The sequence below is a fragment of the Falco punctatus genome, assembly GCF_963210335.1.
Source record: "Falco punctatus genome assembly, chromosome: 9".
NCBI lineage: Eukaryota > Metazoa > Chordata > Aves > Falconiformes > Falconidae > Falco > Falco punctatus.
In genome coordinates, this window is record NC_137589.1 from 17,711,785 (window position 1) to 17,727,927 (window position 16,143).

Here is a 16,143-nt window from a genome sequence, read left to right on the forward strand (position 1 = left end):
TGCAAGCAAATGTCCATTTATTGTACAGAAGCACGAGTTTATACACACTTTCAGAAGCTGCGCGTTTTAAACAGATTGGTTCTTGAAGCTAAGCCTTGCATACTAGGCAATCCCTGATTGGTGGTTAACTACCATCAATTAACAGCAAGGTGTTACCTTTCCTTGGCGCCATCCCTCCCCCACTCCCCTGTGCTCTGTAAACATATCTCATCATGTTAACTGTTGTCTAGACAAGCTCGAGCACATTCCCCTCAGCTAACTGATTGCCACGCATGGTCCTAGTTTCCAGCCCACTCCTGATGCCAAAGCAAAAGTCTTAATAGTTTTGGTGGGTTTTTTTTTACTGTCTACTTCTATTTCTTAGCAAGAATAAGACAGATCCATCGTAAGGTCTGAAGCTGTAGAAACAGCCTTTTCTCTTAAACAAATACTCCTCAGATATGACCCTGTCTTAAAGTTTCTCAACTGTTGTACAGATGAATAAGCTCCACACATCTGTCAGGTACTCTATATAGGTAGAGTATTTATTTTATTCATTTTGGACTTGTAATTGCTTCCTTCCTTTATATTATTTTGAATTTAGTAAGTCTTTGATGTAATTTTTTTTTTCTTATAATGGTCTTGAAAAGCTGTTGCAGAATTTATGCAAACCTGGCTGGATACTCTGTTCACAGAGAGTAGTTCGCAATGATCTACTACTGAATTGGAATCAGTTGGGTTTTCCAGGGGGATTGACTGGAGGTTTGTACAGCTTTGTGTCTTCATTAGTGGTTCAAATCGTGGAGCAGAAAGTACTTCTTATACTTGACAGTAGCATGCAGCTGGGAAGAACAGGACATGTTAGAAGGCAGGTTTGTAACTGAAAAAAGTTATGACAAATGCAATAAATGGTCTAAAAATCAAAGCCATGGTTCAATCAGAAGTATACATTGCAGTTGGAATTTATCAAGCATGTAAACAAAAGTATGGTAGGATTAAGGAGGAATTATTTGTATATTTTTTTACAGGATGTAATATGTAATAGTTCAGGCTCCCCAGCTGGAGTCAAAAATACCGTGCTGTTGCAGGGGGAAAAAAAGCAAATGCAGTACTGCATTGCATACATAGTGGCAGCATTTATAAGACATAAGATACATACAGTAAAATAATCCTTCTAACATAGTTAAATGGAGTTATATACCCAGTTCAAAAATCAGGATGGATAAAACCATTGGGAGAGGGTCCAGAGGAAAGCATAAGAATAGTTTTCTTTCCCTGCATTTTCTATAGTTCTTCAGATACTCAGTGGAGTTTCTTCAGCCTAAAGAAGAAAGATATGAGAAGGTGGAGGAAAGTGTAGTAGGAGAACTTAAGTATCTTCAAGTATGTAAATGACTGTTTCTAGCTGAAAAGGCATTACCTGTTCCCATATAAATCTGAGGAGTAAAAGCTCAGGATAGATGCAGATTAAAACTTTATCATGAGAGGATACAGAAGTCTTTGAATGGATTCCTTGGGGGAGATAGTAGAATATCAGTAATAGGAGCATTTTAAACAGTGAAGACTGTCTGTCAGTAATGACAGGGAACCACTAAACCTGCCTTGATTTCAGGAGATATCCTGGGTAATACAGTACCTTCCTGCTGTATGACACATACAATTTTATGGTCAAGATAGTTACTCTTTTTCCAAACCCTAGCTTTGCATCATCTTTTCTTTGTTAGTATTTTTTAGAACCACTAGATACTGGATCCATATAACGATTTCAGACCAACAGATGAGTAAGTAAGGGTGATTTGACTCTGAATCATGAATTGATCTCAGTGTCCTGGGAAATTTTTCAGGACAGTGCTTTCTCCTGTACTTTCACCTGAACGGGATTTTCTCTGTATCCTTTCAAACTCTGAACCTGGGAATAGACAGATGGTCATTCTGTACTAGAAGACTAATTGCTTTTGTTACTGTAGAAATAAAACTAATAAATCATTATTCTGTTACAGTCTGTGTTCCCTGCTTATTTTTGTTACACAGCCTACTTCTGTAACAGATCCTAGCTATTTTTAGGTAGGCATCTTAAAAGTAAAAATGCCCATCTATTTCTATACATCCGTAACTTTTTCTGTTTAAAAGCCCCCTTATGAGTAATGACTGCAAATATTGCCTATCAAATATACTTATTGTGTGGATTTCCACAACAATGTGATCCAAGAACCTACTTTTCAGCAGAGTGTAATGTAAATCAAAAAGCCACAGCAGCACTGATGGGTTATAGAAGTAGGGTGAAAGAGATCAAGGATACTGTCAATACACTAGCTCCTGTTCTTCTAATTGGCACTATGTGCTTTTACTTTTAGGGCAAGAAGTTGAATAAACTGTTTTATGCAAATAAAAATTGTAACAAAAGATACTAAAAAAGTCTGCACAAGTCAGATGCTGTCAAATTGTTATGGAACGTTTGGATATCAAATTTAGGGATGAAAATTCAGCATATGAAATGTAATTGTATGCTATTAATAAATACAGCGCTGCATAATCCATTTTTCATTAACTGTGAGATCAGACTTCATAGAGAAGTCAGTTCAGTAAACTACACCGCAGTACAGTAGGTTAGTCCATTACTGTGCAAACTGGCTCCCTTCTCACAGCAGAAGCCCTCACAAACTTCTGTGCATTATCCACTTGAAAATAAGCTGATTTATCTCAGAATTTAAAAGCCTGTGACTGGAAGGAATATACTTATTCATTCCCACAGAAAGTGTAGCAAATAGAGAATTTCCAGCAAAAAGATAAATGACCATCTGAGGATTGCTTTATAAAAAATCTCAAAGGAATACTTTTCAGGAAGCCATTTTAAGTTCTGTTTAAAACAATACAAAAAACCCCCACTTTACCTAGCTTCCTCTTCAAATTTAAAATGTTTGAAAAAGCAAAGAGAGTCCCAAAATTAACCTGTGCAGAAAAAAATTTGGCTGCTTTCTTGTTTTCATAAAATGTCTTTATAGGTAAGAGTCAATTTGAAGATTGTTTATGTAATGAGAAGCCCTTAGGTCACAATTCTTGATAATATGGATATAAAGGATTATGCCAGCATTGCACAAATACTTAGTTTTAAATTCTTAGGTTGATTTCAGTGGAGTTGGTTAAGTATGTGTCTGCTTTCTTTTCTCTCTGGGGGACTGCTTTACAAAATCAGAAGCATAGATATTATGCCACTGATGAAGGGCAAGTGTGCACTTCAGAAGTATAGAAAGGAAGGCCTTTACAAAGCAAATTCTGACAGGCAGAAAGAAAAAAAATATTATTTTCAAACGCTGTTCTGAAATAAATTTCAGAAAGGGTGAAGTGGGAAGCTGGTTTCTCAAGATGTATTCTGGAGGCAAATAGTTAATTTAAAACCATTTGCTATGTTGGTTTAGCCTTTTGTTTGCAAAATGTTTTACAACAGACTTTGAATGTTATAGTTTTGTTCTCCCGAGTTATTTAGAAAATGCTTAATGAGAACAAATTTAATCTTGTGGATTGTTTACTAATTATATTTTCCATATGTTTATTTGTTCAGCTTTTCTGTTGAGGGGTTTCATCACTTTCATCGCATGCTTGAGGACTGTTTTTTCCAGAAATTATTATATATGGCATAGTGCTGGAAAAAAATACGGAAGCACTAAAATCTTTATTTTCTCTGGGATGGAATCTCTGAGACCTTGCATGCTAAAGATTCTTTAGAATGTTCCATATATATCTTTAAAAGTATGTCTGGTTGCAGCTCTTCACTCTAAAAACTTGTTATTAAAACCAGCCTGATGGTGATATTAGCACTTTTCATCTTTATGTGGGCATTATGCTTTATCAGATATAAGCATTTGTTTTCAAGAAATGATAGCCGACGACTGTGTCCACACACCAGGCACTCTGTTTTATGTTTTGGATTTGGAGCAGACTTAGAGTCTTCAAACAATACATATATAATAATTGCTTTTTTACCTCCTGAGTTCAATTATCTTCTGTTGTTTTGGGTTTTTTTGCCTACTCAGATTCACAATCTTTCTACTTCCCTACTGACTTACATTCCTTCTCCACTTTATGCCACCCTTCTTCAATTATTCACATAGCCAGCCATGGGGGTGGCCTGCAGATTCAAGTGTTGGGTTTTGTTGTTCTTTTTTCAAGCTCTGTGTTATATACTTCATCAATATATTAAATCACCTGCTTACAAACTAGAAAATCTCATCTCCAGTGACTATTCAGCTCTTGGAAAAGTAATTGTAGAGGGGTTGATGATTAGACCAACTCAGTATTTCAAGTAGGCAACATGCTGGCAAGTATGATTTCTTGCTATAGCTCTGTTTTGGTTTTGAATATGCCTAGGGTATTTTCTAGAAGGCAGAGAAATTATTGAATTATGCCTATCATTGAAGTGAAATGGGAGTTTGAGACTATTAAGGTTTTTGGAAGCATTGCTATTTCTGCACTGATGAAATTCACAATTTCTTTGTGAAATCAGTCTTACAGGATGTGCCTAAGCAGTGTGAACGTTTAAAGTGTAATGCTTATTGATTTCAAAACACAACATCACATAAGTCGTCTGACTCCCACTCTGTATTTATTTCTTTGTAATTGGGAAAAAAAGAGGAACAGCAGAACAGGGCATGAGTCTACCAGTCTTTCACATAATATATGAGCTGTTCTTTCCCAAATGAAGTCACTCACAAAAATCTATTCTTTTCCATATGAACAGAAATCAGCCTCTGTGGAAAAGACTGTTAAGGGAGGTCTGTCTCAAAGAATCTCACAAAAATTTTAAACGTGCATCTTAAGCATGGAGTGTACTTATAAACCAGTATTACCTGGTCCTCTCTTGTAGTACAACGAATATTCAAATATAGAGACACAGTTTCAATTAATATTATAACAGGTACAGCTATAGGAAATTACTATTTTTTCCTAGAATGGAAAAAATGAGATTACTTTAACCTGTCAGGTTTCACGTACTCAAGCTTTTTCTCTTCCAAAAATCTGGTTAGATGCTTTGAAACTTTCAGCTACATAAGTTGCATATGTGAGAGAGGCTGACTGTAAAGCCCTCCATAAGGAAGTAAGCAGGATGACCATGTTGAGCAACACTTGAGCCCTGTCTGAAGACACACATCAATATCTGTGAGCGATACTAGTAAGATGACTTCACATCAACCCAGAATCTACACAGCTGGAACTGAAATTTATCTTAGATTTCTGCACAGGAAACCTAAGAAAAATAAGGTCAGAGAACTGACTTATTAAATAAAAAATAAATCAGAAGCGAGGCTGGTTTGGTTGATTATCAGTGCATGTCTATTTTTGCTCAGGTGAAACAGATAATGTTACTTATGTAGCTGTGATATGTATATGAAAATAAAGGTTGGATGTCACCATGATTTTAATCTAAGCCTAGGAAAAAGCCTCTTGTTCAGTTAATGAACTAGCATCTGCTCGAAGTGCCATCTAAATGTCTGCCCAAATTTGATCCATGTAAACAGAACGCAGGAGAGCTTCTCAAAGGCCCATAATAGCTCAAGGAGCTGAAAACTTAACTACATATGTTTTATTAGCATCCATTGCTGACATGTCTGACAGAAATGGCAGCCTCTGGAGAGAAGTAATTAATTACACTGTATCCTTTTCTTCCTATTAATGGAATTCACCTGTGCTGAATTTACAGGAGCTTGGTAAAAGTTTAAGAGAGCATTTTGGTTAGAAATCTTGTTTAAGATCGGTTTACCAGCTCTCACTTTATTTCAGAATTGGGCGGGCTTGTCCCAGTTTTTAGCACATGGTGTTTTTAACACATAGAGCATTTTTCCAGGATGGCAAACTTTTAGCTCTTCATCCTTGCCTTGGCCATGTATAATTCACATAATTCTTTTCTTCTAAGTGGGATTTTTTTTGTTGTTGCTTTTTTCTGTCCTAAATGAAAACTCATAACTATGCTCCTTAATCATGGACTTCTATAAGTAAGAGGTTAAAACTCTTACCAGAAACTGCTCATTTGCAGGACCCACATTCTTTGTAGTCAGTAGATTTAAGACTGACTGACTTCTGTAGCAGTGCAAATGCAGGGGAAAAAATAGTGCAGTAAATTAATGTAAAAAGGAAAGCAAAATTATTTATTTACTTAAATTATGAAAATGAAGATACAAACAGAATATAATCTTTACCTAACTTGTTTCATTGCTACATTCAGTTAGTTTATGCTTTCTTAAATTTTTAATGTGTTTCAGAGTTTTCATCTGACAGTTGTTGCTTTCATATAGCGACTGTCTAGTGAGATCTGAGGTTTGGGAATTTAGTGAAAGAATAGTTTTGAGATTCAGCAGCTCAGCTCTGAGAGCACTTGGGATTGTTGGAGGATGTGGCTAAAGGTTAAATATAAAAACTACCATGTGTCTGAGTTCAGATGACAAGAAAGGAAGCTCTCCATACGGATCTAAGTTGCTGTACAGTACTTTATTCGCGTTCTGAAAGATGATGTAACAATAATCTATATATCAGAATGTTTTCAAATATTTCACTTAATTGTAAGACTTACTCATCTCTTCAAATTTTGTGTGGATTTCATATTTCGTATGTGTTTAGAAATATACATACATATAAACAAAACAGAAACACACTCACACATGGACATTCACATTGAATTTAATACTTATGTGGGAAATTCTGGGATTAGAGTCTCAGAGTAAGTGGGCTTATGCATATGCAGCTGAATAGTTCCAAGGAGTTATGGGAGAGTCTAGATTCAATGTCAGTTGGAACAAGCATTCACAGATACAAATATTATCTGCTGTTTATCGCTTCTTCATCTTCTTTCTTTTGTATTTATTTCTTCAAAAATCTCTACACTATGCTAGTGCAGATCTTATGATGTCAGGATTACAGGGGACATTACTTTGGTACCAGACTGCCAAAAGACACGGTTGTATTGTCATTTGCTGACTGGTCTAAGTAGAGGAATTTGTATTGGTTCAGCAAGATACCTAAAATAAGTTGTCATCACATCTTGTGTAACTTACATTCTCTAAGTGCAGTAACTTGCATTGTCTCCCAGGTCCCAAGCAGTGGGTCAAATGAATCAATTTTTTTTTCATCTTGTAGGAGCTTTAGGACAGCACCTACTAGGTGTCATAGGTTAGTGAGGAATTTAGCCATTGACTCTGTGGAAATACTGTATCTCTTGGCAATGGGGAAGTGACAGTCATCCTCCTCATTGCCTATATTATGTTTGCTGTGATTAATAGAAAGAAAGAAACCATAGACAAACAGAACTGATAAGCACAAATTTGAGTCTTGAAAACAGACCTGACAATAATCCTTTTCCTGTTCAGGGACATTGAGGGGTTTTTGCATCTTGAAAGGGACTAAGCATAGTGATAAAAAACCCAAAAAACATACTGTGCCAAAAGGGAGGTTAGTACAACTAGCCCTAAAATTGCATCAAATAAAAGCAAAACAAGCAGGTAGGACATCTAAGACCACAGAGGATCCACAAGAAGTTGCAATAGGGCATCAGGTCGTAAGAAGACCTAAATGTACAAAGGTGAGCTTTCACTGGCAACAGCAGTGTGCTCACTTTACGGGTCACACAATTCTACTACAGCTAAATGAATGCATAAACAGGAAAAAGGGGAGGAAATGTACAGTGAGAACTACTTCTCAGTGTTTTCTAAATACAGTGCGCCTCAGTTTTTAACTTCCATCACTGCTGAGGGCAGGCCCTACCAAAAACAGCCAATGCCAGAATTTCAGTGGTTTTAGTTTAGATCAGCAAACAGAAGAGAAGCAAGATCTGTGGAATGCAACACAGATTATCAGACTGTATCTTTACTGGAAGCTTTATTATGGCTCAGATGAAACAGCTTGGTAGTATTAAATTAAAACAGGCTATGTCAACCCATGCTGTAGTGTAGCTTTTCAACTGGCATCACTTGACTTTGACAAGTAAGAGAAACATGTCAGTGAATTATTTTTTACCTGCTCTTCACAATATAATCTAACAATGTCAGAAGTATGGAAGCTGAGGAACTGACTTGGCCTAGAGGCTTCATTTAAAACTGAATGACAAAATGCCAACTGTCAGACAAAAGATAATAATGATATTTGTCTTCCAAGACATTATGTAAGAATGAAAAGATTATTTTCAGGAATGCTTTGCAGGAAGAAGGCTCTATTAGAATTCATATAAAATATATGGACGAAAATACTAGTTGATATCTATGGGGGAAGAAAAAAAGCCATAGACACAAAAAAAAAAGTCCCCCACAAAACCAAAACCACTAGACCTAAAGGACAGTTTTGTGAATAGAGAATAAAGAAAGTCACTACAATTGGCATGGTAAACTATTCTTCCCCTCCCCCCCCCCCCCCCCCCCCGCACACACCCACCCACCCCCCCCACACCCCCTCCGTGCTCATACGAAGATGCTTCCAGTATAATCACTCTGAGAGAAAATGTTTATGATAATGTCTATGTTACTTGTGCTGATCTTCCTAATATATTTCTTGGCTGTCTTGTGATTAAGCCATAGGTCAGGTACAAATCTCAGGTGGAGGTGTTGCTGGAGGGGTGGTGTTTTGGGCTTTTTGTTGTTTTTTCTTTTTAAACTGCAGACTAAACCAAGTTATTTAATGAAAATTAACTGTGTCTATCATTTAGCTTCCTAAAGTGTAGGAAGTTTCCCTCATTTTTTTCTGCAGACATAAATGTCAAGTAGGAAAGAAAAAGTTGGACTTTTTAGGAGGAATAATCCAAATATTAAGATAATGTAAAATGAGTTACATGATTAAAAAAAAGTAACACGAGTAAGGTGTATAATTTAGCTTTATTCTTAGTCCATATAAGATGGATAGCTTCGTGAAAGAAATGTATTCTTAAAATCCAATGTCCCTTTTTGACTTTGGCAATGTCTTTTTGCTGTAGCACTGGCAACTTTTGTCAGTGTTGGCTTTCATTTGACTGTGTTAGATAATTTGGTGAACCCATCCAGAAGGAAATGTTGTTGTTTACAGAGGTTCTGGGGGGAAGTTACGCCAGATTTAGAGGAGCTGTACCTTTGGATTGGTTCATTTTCTTTTTTACTCTTTTGGGAAAACTGAAGGTGGGCTGAGCACTTACCTAGATTGTCTTTTGAAGATTTAGACTTAATCATAGTCAGGTCACTGATGCATTTAGGGTGAGATAAGAACTGGAGTTAGTGCAAGGGATTACGAAGAATTAGACATGTTCCTGGACACATGGACTAATCCCAGAAGTTTTTCCTGTCCAATTTGACAAAAAAGCATTCAGAGATGTGATATCCAAGAATTCTTAAAGCAGTGATATTTCTTAGGCTTTCCGAGATAGCTGCGATCACAGACTCCTGGCTGCTCTTCTAAGTTCAGAAAAATCTTAATTACAATGTAGGACATATTCAAATGATGTTTCAATTTCTAAATGCTTTTTTACCTTTGAAGAACTGTACCACAGCTGATAGACTTTATGGAGCCCCACAAACCTGTTAAGATTAAACAAGCAGAATTGCTCATAAAAACTGTTGTAGATGTGGTAATTATTTTTTCCCCATAAGAGAAAAATGTTATACAGAACTTCAAAGAAACAACAACAAAAAAGAGATAAAAGAGTGAGAAAGATGAACAGAGAAATTAATTGCGGGGGGTGAGAGGCAAGCGGGTGATTATATTGAACCATATCATAGCTACTTGCAGACTAGAGTGTACAAAAAAGACGGAATACATGTTCACTTTATGGTTGCAGATCTCATGGGGTGGGGTAGCATAGAGATGTCTCCAGTGTCTGTAACTGAGGTCAGCCAGGTATTAATTGTCCACACAATTATCAGTATGTCCTCTGTATACCTTCAGTGGCAAACAGGAACAAAACCATAGACTCCTGCTTTGTTTGTAGTGTTACCATCAAAGATTACTAGGTTTCCTATAATAATTGCCCAGCCCTATTGCAGTACCCTTCCAGCACTGAAATGTGGCTTCTTCACATGTTACAGCATTGAAGTGTTGCTGTGCAGAAGAGCCAAAGTAGATGGAAAATGGTCAAACTCTTCGCTCACTCAAAAAGGCAAGCTCAGCATGCACATGCCCTTCCATGAAGAGTTATGCTTGCTCTGTACTGAAGATGACAAGGGAAAGACAGCCTCAAGGGTTCCTTAAAAAGTGTATTAGATCTTGATAATTTAATAATATTGAAGAATTCATAGCCAAACGTCTTAAAAGCAGAGGCTGAATCCCTGGTATGAGGCTTTTTCTGCCTTCGGTTCTCTCCTCTGCAGGCCTTTATCCTTGTGTTTTGTTTTCAGTCTTTCTATTTTCATCATTTGGTCTTTAGGAAAAACATAAACTTAGCATTTTAAAACAATTCCTTTTTCATCAAGAGGGATTTGGTCTTGTCTGTGAATACTTAGAGCCATTGTCCAGGGTGTTTAATTTTCTAATTAAGAACTATAAACATACAGAGATGATTAGATCTCATAAACTTATATATAAACAAAAACTTATATATAAAATAAACTGTGATTAGATCTCATAAACTTAATATATACAATATATAATAATTACCACCAATGTGACATTACCCATTAATAAAATAATATTATAATATTATAAAATTAGATAGCTTAGATCTGATAAGCACCTATAAACTTCAAGAGAGATAACTGTATGTTAGAATCTGTGTAAAGGGAAAACAAAGTCCATTTACATTAACCCTAACAATAGTGGTTTTCAACCTGTACATTCTCCACTTTCATATGACAATTTATACTAGTAGCTCATCATAATTCTTCAATAGAGAACAAGTTCTAAGCTATTTTCAACTTCCCCTCAATGATGATGGGTTCCCTAAGTTGTCTGTTATAGTAAGTTGGTTCCTTCACTAAATAATACATTCGTTTCCCTATTAAAAATAAGCTGTCTTACCATTCTTCCTCAGAATCCTTTATTTTTACAATTCTTTATTTAGTCGACAGTAATTTGCTTCTTAAAATAGAATTGTATGAGATCTCGCTGAAATGTAGTCTGTAAACTCTTAAGTCAGAGTAATGTATCTAGTTTCTGCCTCGTATAATCAGATAGCATTAGGCATTAAAGAAAAGTGCTGCTGAATATTTTGGGTCCCTAGAGAAATGTAGGTTGTGTGTCAGATCTAGTCAGGAATTCTGGTTTAACTGGCTTTATCAGAAATTCTGATTCATTAAACCTTAAGCATTGTGTAAGAATACAGCTGTTACAGATGAAAGGCTTCTCAGCTGTTCAAGAGAGAGGTGGACCTAGAAGAAGTCGTTTTGGTGCTTGCCTGCCTGCAAAATTTTGTTCAAATTCTTGCTCTAACTAATATTCAGCTTACAAGTTGAATGCCTCCAACAGGAAAAAATGGGATAAGCCTATCTCAAACTAAGTCATAGGCTGGTTGTATGGTGGCATTTATTGACATTGTGGAAAGCCAAATTGAAATCCCTGTTCTGCCAATAAATTATGTGGCTATGAAATTGCTGTGTCTTACCTCTTAGCAGTTAGCATTTTTTTCCCCCTGTTCTCAAGAGTCAAGTTTAAGGATTATATTATAACATAGTGCAGATTGAATGACGTAATTTATACAGTGAATAACCAGAAGAGAAGGAGGGAAGCTCAAGAGAAAGCACCAGAAAAGCCTAGGTTGAAATACAGAGGATGGCCTCTTCCTGTGCTCTCTCATGTACTCTGTCTATAATAGTTTGCATCTGCTTCAGGCCAGGTGTCTTGCCTGCTCTAAGAAATTCCTGCCCTACTTGTTTTGCAGTGCCACTTCTGATTGTTCTGAAAAAATCTGTTTGTGAGACCTGTAAAGGTTATGTGTCAAAGAAGTTAAAGCTATATAAGTAGTTATATCAGATTTACTATATATTTGTTTTAGCCTGATCAGACCTTCGTCAGTGCTTAGGAATTGACAGGAATCAGCATGAGGGGCTAGTAACACTTTATGCCAGCCATGAATGGCTCTTAGTATACATACAGTCCAGGTAAGACAATTTTATAACGCAGATAGATGCTTATTTAAGCACAGTAACTTCATGGCCTCACCAAATTTTGCTCTACATGGTCAGGGACCAGTTTATCATTGTCATTGTAATTATGCTGTGCATTATACATATGATAGCCACTCTTGCTCTCAGCCAGATGGCAGTCCTCATCAGTATTAAAAACTGATAAAGCTGTTTTAAGGAGCTGCAAAGAGTTGAATGCTGAAGTAACTTTTGCATCTTAACTTTCTCATTTAACGTAATTTCTACTTCATTCAGCATTTGGGAAAAAATAGCTGTGCTGTATCTTTCTGTCATTAAATTACATAGGAACAGAGAGAGAGGGGAAAGGTTATCAAGGAAATGAGGAAATGAGTACTGTGTGAGGAGTATGTTTCATAGCATTTTACACTTGGATCATAATCTCCTTTTAGATTATAAATTCTCCCTTATTAACACTGTCAAATCCTTACCCTCAGTGATAGCAATCCCTAACTGACATTTTGAGATGCTTTCAGTTCCCCAGGTTAGAGGTGAGTCCCTCCTGCAGTTTGAACAGCAAGTACATTGTTGCTGAGAAGTAATGCCCCATGCCAACTCTTTGCTGTTGCTAGGGGCAGGCACTTTGGTCAGGCGAAGGGAGGTGCTGGTAGCTGGCAGCAGTCAGCTACAGTTTACTTGCCAAAGGAGAAGAAGGATCTTCTCAGCTCAGCTATGGTCCCAGCTAGACGAATAGTGATGTCTGAGCTGAGAGCAGTGGACCCTGTAACAACAGGTCAAAGAGCTCAGCAGGGCAAAGTCTATGGGCTAAAACCATATGGTAGGTATATAGCCTTTAATATGTGTAGGCAAAGATAGTTCAGATATGTGCCATCAGAGGGAAGGCCATCAAAGGATAAATGTCATGTCCCTAAATCTGAAGTGATTCCACGGCACATAACACAGAAATCAGTGATCAACGAAGGCTTTATGCAGTCATAAATGAGTAAAAAAGAATGGCTTAAAATATGGGGGAGAATCGCCCACTGATGAAAGAATTTTTTTCACTTTTTTTTTTGTTCTAAATTAAAACACACATTGCCACTGTTTTCTAATAATTAACATTATGTCATGGAGACATTTGTCTATTCAAAGTATGCTAAAAAAAAAAAAGTAAAAAATATTTATGCTGAGTTTGACTGTTAACTGCTCAAATTACAGGTAATGTTTGACCTTATCAGAGCATGCAACAAAATGCCATGAGCCTGCTTGCCTTTTGCTTTTCTGTATTGTTACATTTCAATTAAAGTTTATTAGGCAACTGTTGTTTTAGTTTAAATATTAATTGTTCATAATTACTAAAATACTACACACAAATTACACACAGTACTGTAATTCTGTTGGATTATCTGACTTAGGAAACCATGACTGATGATGAGTGTTGGAGTGCATGATGTGCACTGGAGAGTTCTTTCTTTCTTCCCTAGTTGTGTGTGTTCTTTTCTTCTACCACAGATACTTCTCTCTTTGCCCCATCTTCATGCATTGACCTTGTCTGGATGCCAGGTGCCCACCAAGCTGTTCTGTCACTCCCCTTCTCAGCAGAACAGGGTGGAAGAAAACAAGATGGAAAACCAAAAACTTGTGGGTCAAGATAAAGGCAGTTAAATAAAGTAATAGCAGAATTCATGCATGTGGAAGTGAAGGAAATGAAAATATGTTGTTATATGCTTTCTATCAATAGGCAACGTTTGGCCACTTCCCAGGAAGCAGGGCTTCAGTACGCAGAGCGGTTACTCCAGAAGACAAACATTTAAAAAAAACGAACGCCCCTCCCCCTTCCTTCTCCTTTCTCTTAGCTTTTGTATCTTACCAGACATCATATGGTATGGAATATCCCTTTGGGCATTTTGGGTCAGCTGTCCTATTATGTCCCCTCCCAAGATCTTGCCCACCCCCAACCTACTGGTGAGAGGCTGGAAGGGAAGGATGGAGAGACAGCCTTGATGTTGTGTGGGCACTGCTCAGCAGCAGTCAACATACTGGTGTGTTATCACCACCTTTCTAGCTACCAATACAAGTGCAGCACTATGAGGGCTGCTGTAGGGCTCAGCCAGACCCAGTACACCCAATCATATGCTTCAAGCAATTTATCTCAGTGTAGTCACACATCCTAGCAAAGCAGAAGTCCCAGGAAAGCAAAGTTGTTTTCTTTTCTGGCCAAGACTGAAAATTATCATTCTCCCTTTCCTAGTTCCCTAGGAAGTTCCTCACTGAAATCTCCCACAACACTTCTCTCACTCCAGCCTGTGTTATGAAGGTAAAAAATAGAACAGAGCTTGTCTGTCAGCATCCCTGTTGCATTGTCATTTATTGAACATAGAAGCTGCCTTAATAGAGCAAACCAGTTGATGCTGACAGAGATCGGTAATGGATGACTGGAAAGATGATACCCACTTCCATAAGATAAACTGATGTTAGAGCAGTCAGAATCCTAAAGCCTCTTCTCTCTCTCTCTCTTCCCCCACCCCCCACCCCCCCATTAAAATCTTGTAGTATTTTGTAATTCATACTGTAATAATTCTGAAGTGGTTGCCTAGAATAACAGTATCACACAGAGAATCCATGATAGCCTTTCATGTAGCCTTCTGTTTGGGACAGACTAGTTTGCATGGGAACCTCTTAGCTCACTGTTCATTTCTTAGTATCTTGGGGTTTCCTGGGATTAATTTTCAGGACTCAAAGATGAGCAAGAACAGAATTTTACAGGCATCCTCAGAAAGAATGCAGAGAAAGAATTATAGTGAAAGAGACGAGAAGGTCTCAGGAAAGATGAAATATTGCAGAGGAAAGCAGGAGAGGATCTTGGCTCTGGAGGAAGGAGATGGATGCGATATGGATAATCCAACTTAATTCTATGGAAGCAAAGGATAGAGAGAAATTACATAAAAATCTGTCTGAACAGAGTGTTAGGAGAATTCCAGTAAAGAAGACTGTTGGCATTAAGTTTATTTCAGATTTCCTACTGGTACTGCTTATCTGTGGTGTGGGTGCACAAGTTCTTTTCTGCTTCTTTACTGTTTCAGTCTTGCACACCTATGTAGGTCTGGAATCAATCTTACTGTGCATGGTACAATTCCCACTGAAAATTTGTGTCAGGAAGAGGTAACTGATATTGCAGGCTTTCACTGATTTATTTTTTTAAAAATAAACTAAATATTAATTTCAGTCCTCCATTAACTGTTGGAGTAAGCATTTCTTTGTAGAGCATTAACACTTCAAGTTGTTATAACAGTTTGAGAAAATCTGAAGACTTGTTTCATTTGATGCTATTTTGTATTTACTGTAAACCTGTGTGAAATACAGTTTATCAGTGAATGGATAAAAGCTATAGTCAAAGCGATATAGATCAATTCTGTCTTTGTGTTAAAATGTGTAACCAATCTATGGGAAAATCATGGCACAAATTAAATGGAAGTTAAGTCGTCACGTGTTCTGTAAAAGCTATAGTTCTTATCTGCTTTGAAATTTCACTGTACTTTAAATACTTTCTAATTTGGTAAATGCCGTAGCCCAGCATGAAAGTGTATGCTTTCAAGGATACATTTCTGATTATATTTCTTAATAGCTAATCAAATGATCCAGCTGGTCCTAATTAATACTTTTCATTTTGCATTCTTGTGTGAAAAGAAAAAAGGAAAAATGTGAGCATTCAAATAACAATGAGTGGCTAAAGATTTTCTTTTCCAGCTCTGACCAAGCCACTGCTTTCTGCTGTTCTTAACTATAGCAGGAGACTTTAACAGCAAAATAGCCAAAAAGCAGTGGCTAGAACTGGAAACATTAAGTGCATTGGAACATTTGTATGTAGGTTTGTAAGTTAAATTACAGTAATTTCAGATGTGATGATTCACACACAAGTACCACTTGTGTTAATAGGAATCTCAAGATCCTAGCAACTGTACCATGTTGCTAACTTTTTTAGTTTCTATTTTATTGGCAGCTTTGTGGAAGTACTTGTATAAAATTAAAAAAAAAATATTTGTCACAATTCATGGAAGAGGAAGTATGAACTAGACTGGAACTCGATATATCAATGTTCAGACACACCTGTAGGACTCCAGAAAAGATGTTAAATTTTGCTATGCTT

At 37.0% G+C, this 16,143-nt stretch overlaps 1 long non-coding RNA gene across 1 annotated transcript in view; it reads right to left on the bottom strand.

Moving 5' to 3' along the window:
• Positions 1–16,143, bottom strand: part of LOC308069815 — a 32,093-nt gene continuing 15,950 nt past the window's right edge. The window contains exon 2 of the long non-coding RNA XR_013930525.1: positions 1–16,143. This exon is cut by the window's right edge and continues 14,791 nt beyond it. This is a non-coding gene — a long non-coding RNA (uncharacterized lncRNA).